Genomic DNA, 9,515 nt, shown 5'->3' on the forward strand with positions numbered 1-9,515 from the left:
ACTTACATGGAAAAAGTGCTACAATAGCCACAAAGGAATGAAGCCAGCTATATTGATAATAATGAAAGGCATAAGTGTAATCCTCCCACATCCAATCATTCTGGTGCCTGATTTCCCTTGGCTGCCTCAAATAATTTCCATGAGCTTTTGCTTCAGCAGCCTATGAAATAAAATTATCTTGGTAAGCACACCCAGTGTTCCTCAACTACACGAGTTTCCATTTTTCCCCACCTTTCTAACCAAGAGGAAACAGTTGGGCTTACTGAATGTTGCTTTGGATGTGTGCGGGTCCATCCCAGAAAGCAGTAGAATCATGGAATCATAGAATAGCTTGGGTTGGAAGGGACCTCAAGAACCATCAAGCCCCAACACCCCTGCTGCATGCAGGGCCACCAGCCTCCACACTTAATACTAGACCAGGCTGCCCAGGGCCCCATCCAACCTGGCCTTGAACGCCTCCAGGGATGGACAGGGCATCCACAGCCTCTCTGGGCAGCTGTTCCAGCGCCTCACCGCTCTCAGAGTAAAGAACTTCTGCCTGATATCCAAGCTAAATCTTCCCTCCTTCAACTTAAAACTATTTCCCCTTGTCCTGTTGAGGATCAGCTTCATGTGATGGGATGGTTTACAGGCAGCCATGCAGATCCACGATGTGCTCTTCCACTGACACGCAGCAATCAAGAACAAACTCATTAATATTTTAAAATGCAGACTTTAATTGCAAGCCCACATTTCTCTGCGTGTGTGGGCAGAAGGGAGAACTCTTCACCCAGCTGCATTGGGATGTTGGCTGTTTGGGGGGATGAAATGTTGCAAGCTGGCTCCATCCAGTGCCAGAGCTCTCTTTGCACAGGGCTCTGTGCACAGCAGTGCTGGCCTGGTGTTGCTGCTGTGCCTCACACCTGGCTCCTGTCAGGCCGTGTTCTCAGCAGAGCTGAGCAGTAATTGAGAGCAATCGGCCGGCTGCTGCAGTGCAGTTCTGTGCTCTGCACTGGAGGGTTCAGCCTCTTGTTAAAAAGCACCACAGCAAAGCTGTTGCTGATGGCTTCTGTTCATTTCCCATTCTAAATAGGTAAGTAACAGACACAGGGTTGGGAAGAGGAAGGAGCTGGTCACATTTCAGCATCACAAGCAAAGCCCCGGTGAGAGGTCGTGTTCCCGTGCAGTGGGACTGGCTGCACACACCTCCAGCCATTGAGAACAAGGGCTTCTGCTGCGCATCGCCATTGGTGGCATCGATCCTCCTCCTCCATCAGAGCAATCGAACTGGGATGGGAGATGCTCTGAGTCTCTTTTGCTCAGATTAATTCCACTCACCTGCCTCCCTATGGAACCTGGCGGCATAATTTTATTCATATGGAAAACAATGCCTGGTAAAGCCATACATGGTTACGTAACACCACGAGCTTGTGCAGTGGAAGCTAATTTCATACTTCCTATAACATCCTTTTCATTGCCTTTGGCGGCCAAACAGCAAAACAAACTGTCCCAGATTGATTTTCTAAGAATAAAACCATGGCTGTGCCTCTGACAGAGCCCCGCTCAGCACCAGCAGCAGCCCATGAGAGGGAGGTTCCTGCACACAACTGACCACCCCACTGTGCACTGTGGGTGTGCACCCACCAGAGCCCCATTGCTGCAAGCAGCCCCTAGCCAGGCCACTTGTTTAGTGTGGGGTCATCCCATCTGGGCTTTGCTGGTTGCACACTCACCGTGACCCCACAGCCAGCACCTGCAGCAGAGCAAAGCACAACCACAGCAAACGGATGCGAATCCACTCAGTGCCACGGACAAGACATAGGGAAGATTAATTGAAGACTTCATTTCTTCTATTTTAATTTGTTTGGTTAAGTGAAAGAGGCACGAGTCCCTGCGCTCATGGAGGCTCGGTGTCGGCCATGAATCACAGCTCCCAGCTGCCGTCCTCCGGCTGCACGTCAGGTTAATTATGATGCTGTAGTAAATATTCTCACTGGCAGAGCCCATCCATTAGAGCCCTCTACACGGGAGCTGCACAGCTCTGCTTTCCATCACTCGCCCCAGACAGGACAAGGATGACGAAAAGCAGCTCATGGTGGAGGGGGACAGACAGCTCAGAATTTCTCTTTGCCAGTGCTGCTCACAGGTTTGTTGAGCTGCTGTTGGCTTAAGCCTGACACATCCTATGGACTGACCCCTGTCCCACACCATCACAGTATCAGCTCTGCTCCACTGAGAAGCCTGGTCCAGCCCCAGGCAAGTATACATCGTTCACAGCATGTACACATCAGTGTCAGATGGGCACTGTGTGGACTGAGACCAGGGCATGAGGTTTGGGCAGCACAGATATTTGTGAACAACCATGTCCAAGGATGAAGAGAAACATTGCATCCAACATCTCTGACCAACACCATGAGACCTCACTGAGAGCTGCAGCCACTGCCACCGAACCACAGTGATGTGTTATTCACAACCACAGGGTCACAGACCCCAATAGATCTACAGTTTTGCTGCTGTTTTTTTGTTGTTTTAATTTTTAAAAATATTTTGAAATAAAGTAACTTTGGTTACTTCCGCATGTGAACTTTATCTATTTTTTAATGGCTGCTCCAAAAGTAATGCCTCCTGTTTTACGGTGTCAGCCCACTGCATTGGAGGCGGGTGGTGGTGGCACAGCAGTAGAGGTGGAACCTCCCCACCAATATCCCATTCCATGTTGTTGCTGTGTGACAGATGGCAGCAGAGGGGAAGTCTGACACAGCGCTGTCTGACATGGAAGTGCAGAGGAAGCAAAGGGGTGGAACTGAATTCCTCCATGCAGAAAAAATGTCACCCACTGACAGTCATTGATGTTTGGTGAACGTTTTTGGACTGAGCACAGTGAGGGGTGGGGGGTGCATTTCAGCAGTGGCAGCAGTGACAGTGGGTCACCTCCATTGGTGCACATTTTGACAAGTGCATCATGCACCTCTTGCTCATTCCTGGCAAAAATGCACAGCTAGTGGTGGTGACTACACTGAAAAATCGTGTTTTCTACCTAAGAGTGTTCTCTATTCAGTAGCGTTATTGTGCTCATTGTATGTGCTGTAGTTTCCATGGAAGGAAATAGAAGCCATGACTTTTGGAGCAACCTACATAAATGCAGCCCAAGACAATTCCCCTTCACTCAAGGCAGCAGGGCAAGCCAAAAGGTTGGACACCCATGACCTAAATGTTACTCACATGGAACATTTGCTAGAGCAGTGTACAGCAGAAGGCTTCAGAACATGGCAGCATGAACCCACCAGCCCTTACACACCCCACCATGCCACAGGACAGCCCTTCTCTCTGTTAGCGAGGCTATGTTGATTTCTTTCTGGCTTTCATTCTTCTTATCTTAGCCTTAGAGTCCAAAACATCACACAAAGTACTCACTGGTATTTGCTTTGAGACAGATGGAGGGGTAAAGAGAAGATGCAATGAGAAGATACCATCCGCTTCCCTTTCATTATTAATCTTGCAATGAAATCAATTAGTCATCAGCACTTTGCTAGCATTTGAACATGAACACATCCTGCGAAACAGCTTTATTTCAGTTTGCATATCAAGAGCCCCATCCTGAGCCATTTTGCCTTGGGAACTCCCCACTGCCTTCTCACTCCCACCTTGTTCACTTTGCCCCTCTCTTCCCAGCACTGCAGAGCTCTGCAACCCATGAGGGCAGAATAGGATTCAGGATGGGAGTGAGATGAGAACTGGGATGAGAAATGGGATGGGAGATGGGCTGGGAGCTTAGATGGGAGCTGGGAGCCTTAACTCTGATGACGAGGCAGAGACTCCAGCTGGCAGAGAAATCCAGGCTGAGAACTGCCTAAGGCTTTCCTGGAGATTTGGAGTAATTACAGGGAGCACAAAAATCATACTTTAAAATGTCAAGCAGTGTTTATCTGAAACTCTTCCCAGCTAAGAGGAAATGAAAGAAGACACCGCAATAAAGGAAAGGAACACCAAATCCGCTGGCCTGCCTGCCAGCCTGACCCTGGGGGCCCAGATCCATGGGGCCCTACAAACCTGTCCCACTCTGGGTGCAGGGAGCCCCTGTTCATCCACAAATGGCTGTCAGCAAAGGAACAGAGTGTTCAGCTTCACCTCGGGCCGGTGCACTGGAGGCATCCCACTTCTATTTCCTTTTGTATGAGTAATCGGAGTACCTATTGATTACATTTGCATACACAGGCGGGTTGTGCTTTCAGCAGTATATTTGCATATGCAGTTGAACTAATGTGCTGCTGTAAGTGCAGCGATTACCACACGAACCTGGCAGCTCTTGGGTTCTGACTACAGGAATTTCAGGCTCCCCGTCTTGCTGAACAGTGGCTGCTGCGGTTCGTATGGAAGCTGTAACCAGATAGTAATGATTTCCCTCAAAGTCTGATTAAATATTGATACACATAATTGGCACTCATAAATCTTCATGTCTTTGACCTTTCTCGAGTCAGAGTGATACAAAAGCAGATCTGTTTAAATAAAATATCAGCAGATAGACTGGGAGAAACGGCATTGCATTTACAACAACCTGTCATTACTGATGCTATTGACTAGCAAGCTTAGAGCAGAACATTAATGACCCCAATAACAAACAAATCAGCCTATAAAGCCATTCACCACACTTGCTGTTTGCAGGTTTTATTAGCAGCTGTGCTCCTGGCTCTGAGCTGGGTGACACATGGAGCCTCCAGGTAAATCCAGGGCCATGTGGATTGGGGTGGGCTCTTTGCCGCCTCCTCTGCCCACCCTGGGATTCCCTACAGGGTCTCCTCTCTTCCACTTCCAAACCTTCACACAAGAATGGATGTGGTGTCTCTGCCTGCTTTGCCTGTTGCCAAGTGAGAAAAAATAAACACATTGAAAACAGATCGCCAAGAGGAGCCCAGTGGAGGTGCTAAGTTTCATAAAGACAAACCTAATGAGCTGGAAGCCAGCAGAAAGGCGAGGCTTCACCAAATTGCAGCCAAAATCATTTCTAATAAACAAGTTGTCTGTGTACAGAGATAGAAGTCCCATGCAGAGAGAGGAGCTGCATCATTCTGTTTCACAGCGGGAACTTGAGAAGGAATCACAGAACCATAGGATAGCTTATGTTGGAGAGGAACTTAAAGATCACCCCCTCCCTCTCCTCTCCCTGCTGCCACCCCTCTGTTGCTGCAGCCCAGGGCACTGTCGGCCTTCCGGGCTGCAAGCGCACACTGCTGCCTCATGTCCCGCTTCTGCCCATCAGGACCCCCAAGTCCTTCTCCGCAGGGCTGCTCTCCACCAGTTCTTCTCCACTCTGTGCTCATGACTGGGACTGCCCCGACCCAAGTGCAGCACCTTGCACCTGGCCTTGCTGAACCTCATCACCCTCCCACCTCATCCCTCTTGCCACTGACCCCAGCAGAGCAGGGAACTCCCAGCATTGCTTCACACCACTCTGGGAGGGCCGTTTGTCCTTGAGTGCTCATAATTCCTCCTGTGCAGCAGCAGCATCAGTCATTATTAGCAGCAACTTCAGGCTCTAAGCATAAAGCTGTTATTTATGTTTAATCCAAACCACACTAAATATCAATCTGAAGCTTAGTCTCCCCAGTAGCCGGCAATATTGCTCTATTATTATCGTACGTTGTTATTATTTACGTGCCATGGTGAAAAATGGAGCAGTGAAGTAATCCAACCCCCCGTTATTTACACTTGTGTGCATCTCTTGCCACCCTGGACCAGGCAGTGCAGTGCACTGGGAGCATCCCACACCCCCAGAGCAGTGCAGGTCCTGGGTATGAGCAAAGCCTTTGGGAAGGTCCTAGCAGGAGGGCTAGCAGCACTGCAGGGTGCAGCTCTGGCTCCCACATCCCCGCTATGCTTTTCTCTCTCTCTTTCTGAATCCAACAGCTTGAGCTGAACTGTGATTTAATGCCTGTGATCATGGTTTGCATGTAAACATCACTGCAGAACAAAAGGGCCCAAAGCGAACCTGTGAGGCTTTCAAACAAGAAGCAGCAGTTCATCAAACACTGCAGATTTCCCCAGCAGAGTGTCAGAAACACCTCACGGAACGGCATTATTAACAGGCAATTATCTGCTGGGATCAATGGAGCGATTTTACAAATGAGACTTAAGAACCCCTTACTAACAGGTGAGGGAGCTGCTTTCAACCCCGTGGGCTATGTGAAATGCTGTGATTTGCCCATAAATGAGAGAGTGAAACCTCTTTGTGAAGTGATGAAGCTCTGGAGATGGGGGTTGGTTTTCTGCCCCTCTTTCAGAAGTGAAAACACACCAAAGGCTGCTGCAGGACAGACCTACTTTAGGCTGAGTGCATTTGCAGCTATATTCACTATAGGCAGACACCAGAGCAATACCTGCACCATGGAAAGCGTTTGCTCCTCCTGCAGCCAGGAATGAGAACGCAGCATTTCCTACCTCATTTCATTCGCTGTGCAGAAAAACAGGAATTCTGTGAGCCTCAGGCTGTGTTGTATGCAATGCATGGATTGCTCTTCTGTGGCTTCATAGGGAATTTCTTAACCTGGGAAGAAGAAAATCATCCCCATTCCCAGCAACGTCTCAAATTTGAGTGTGAAACTTTGAATGCTTAACCTCCTTCCTCCCGCAGTGCCTTTCTGTTTGTGTACACTTGGTTTATTGTTGCTTTTTTTTGCATTCCCTCATTTCACTGTCAATTTAAGCTTAATGTTATTAAAATTGCTCTGGTTTGCTCTACTTAAAATTCTCCAATTAGAAGGCATTTTTTTTTTCCTTTGGCAGGAACTGCTAAGTCAATTACTTTCTCCTATTTTGTATTTCTCTCTAATGACTCATTAGATAAGCACCTTTGCAATTGCCTGCAGGAAGCAATCAGTTCGCTATCAGCAAACGCCTCGCTGAAATCAGTGGCAGAAAGCTTTGCAGGGTGAGGGCTGAGCATCAGACCAGGGCCAAGACAGCAATCTCTTCCCAAGGCCTAAGCACCCCCCAGGGATTTACACAGAGCATCGCTGCTCTCCCAGCACAGCGCTGTGGATGCAGGAGCAGCAGGTTGGGGCTTGGTGGAAACTTCCTCAGCAGTCTGAAGTCACCTCCGGTAACATCTCCATGTGCTTCATCTCTCTACCTTCCACGGCCCTCCTCCATGCACTGTGCTGAGCAGCAGGGGAGCCTCACCATTTGCTGTTCAGCTATTAAATGCTTGAAATCTAATTAATGGCATCGCTCTACCTTTAGTCTGCTCACAAAGCTTTGTTATCAAACTATGCCTAGTGAAACAAATGTGCTAATTAGCCACATTGGAAATAGGATGGAAGTAACAGCCCATTATTCTAAAACTGTGCTATTTATGCCCAACAATAACCATCCTTTGCAGGGAGAAACGCTGAGTGAGTTTTACTGTCTAGATGGGGGCTTAATGTTGTGGGGATGGGAAGAGACGTTCATGGCACAAACAGGGATTCACAGTGATGCAGAATGACAGGGCAGGGAGGTTTCCTTCCCTCAGGGGTGTCTGTTAGCAGGGAGGGGAAGACAGCTCAGTGCTTATCCAGGGCTGTGGTTCATTGCTAATATCGACCATTAGCAACCTGACTGTTAGATGTAGCAGTTAACAGCACGTGTTCCAAGAGCAAGGTCTGCACCTGGGTCATGGCAGCAGCCACTGTCAGGACAAGCTGGGGGACGTAAGGACAGAGCACAGCCCTGCCGAAAAGGGCCGGGGGTACTGGTGGGTGGCAGCTGGACATGAGGCAGCAGTGTGCCCTCGCAGCACAGAAAGCCAAGCGGAGCCCGGGCTGCACCCAGAGCAGTGCGGGCAGCAGGGCAGGGAGGTGCTCCTGCCCCTCTGCTGTGCTGTGACAGCTCACCTGGAGCACTGCGTCCACAGGGGGATCCTCAGGGCAGGAGAGACGTGGAGCTGTTGGAGGGACACAGAAATGGGGCCAGGGATGGAAGCCCTTCCTGTGAGGACAGGCTGAGAGCTGGGGCTGTGCAGCATGGAGAGGAGGGGGCTGCAGGGAGAGCTGAGAGAGGCCTGTGAGTATCTAAAGGGGCTGTGAAAAGGAAAGGGACCGACTGTAATGGGGTCTGTGTGATGGGAGAAGGGGAAATGGCTTCAGACTACAAGAGGGAAAGTTGAGACTGGAGATAAGGAAGAAGGTTTGGCACTGAGGGCGGTGAGGCACTGGCACAGGTTGCCCAGAGAGGCGGTGGTGCCCCATCCCTGCACACAGCCAAGGTCAGGCTGGACGGGGCTGTGAGCACTGCTGGAGCTGTGGGTGTCCCTGTGCACTGCAGGGATGGCACCGGGCGGCCTTTCAGGGTCCCTTCCAGCTCAAACCATCCGATGATTCTACAATGGGACAGACGGGCGAAGGCTGCAGGACTCTCCGCTGTGCTGCAGAGCCCGAGCTGCCCACGAGGAGGCAGAGGTGCTGTTCCCCACCGGGCTGAGCCGAGCTCACGTCTCTCAGCCCCTCGTTTGCTGCGGAGCTCCTTCGGGGCAGCGTTCTCCCCTCGCATTGCCGTACCGAGGCGCTGAGCTCCGCCCGCCCTCCCTGCAGCGGTGACGGAGGGGCTCGGTGAGGAGCTCGGGCCGACCCTCCCGGCGCTGCAAACCTTCGGCCAACGCGCAGCGGCGGTGCAGGAGCGCTCCCTGCAGCGCTGAGCTCAGCGGGCGCGGCCGGGATTCCTCGGCTCCCGCAGGAGATGTCTTTGCGGCTGATTTATGTCGATGTTATTGCCGGGTGCGTTGCGTTACCCCAGCAACCGCGATGCGGCCTCCGCCGCCCCCTCGGGGTGGGACGGGAGGCGGGGGAGGGGGCTGCCCCACGCAGGGTCCGTCGGGGCACCTCGCTGCCCGGAGCTGGCGGCTTTCCCCTCTCGCACCTCCGCCAGATGAGCCCGCCCTGAACCCCGGCGTCGAGGGGCAGCTCCGGGCTGAAAGCGGCCCCCTCCCCGCCCCTGCGGCCCCGAATGCCCCCTACCCCCCTCCCGCCCCGCTTCCGCCCTCTCCAGCTGCGGAAGGCCGCCGGTTGCGTGTTTGCAGGGGCAGAGGGTGTGGGAAGGGGTGAGAGCTCTCTGAGCGCGTTAGCAGCTGCGTTGGGAGCAGGCAGCCAAGTTGGACGGAGGCTGTGGATGCTGCGCGGTTTCCGCCCTTGACTCATCCGAGCGGCCGGGCGGAACGTCGAGCACCGGGCCCAGCTGCTGGAGGGGCTGCTCCGGGCTCCCCCAGGGTGGGGCAGAGCTGCCAGGTGCCCGTCCCCACGCGCAGAGCCCTCGGGCACCGCAGGACGGACCCGTGGGGTCGGTGCTGCGTGCACGGGGAGAGCGCGGTGTCCCCCTCTGTGTCCCACCCCGCAGCGCTCCGCTGCTCCGCACGCGGCCGTCGGACCCCCGACGGCTGGCACCCCTCTGTGGCCGAACCCTGGGTGCTCCCGGCCCCGTTTTCATGCAGGCAGGGCTCGGCTCTGCTGTGTCTCCCCCCGCGCAGCCGTGGGCCGAGCTCCCCTGTAAGCAGCTGCGGTAGTGGGGTC

Source organism: Excalfactoria chinensis, chromosome 21 (genome assembly GCF_039878825.1).
Source record: "Excalfactoria chinensis isolate bCotChi1 chromosome 21, bCotChi1.hap2, whole genome shotgun sequence".
Classification (NCBI taxonomy): Eukaryota; Metazoa; Chordata; class Aves; order Galliformes; family Phasianidae; genus Excalfactoria; species Excalfactoria chinensis.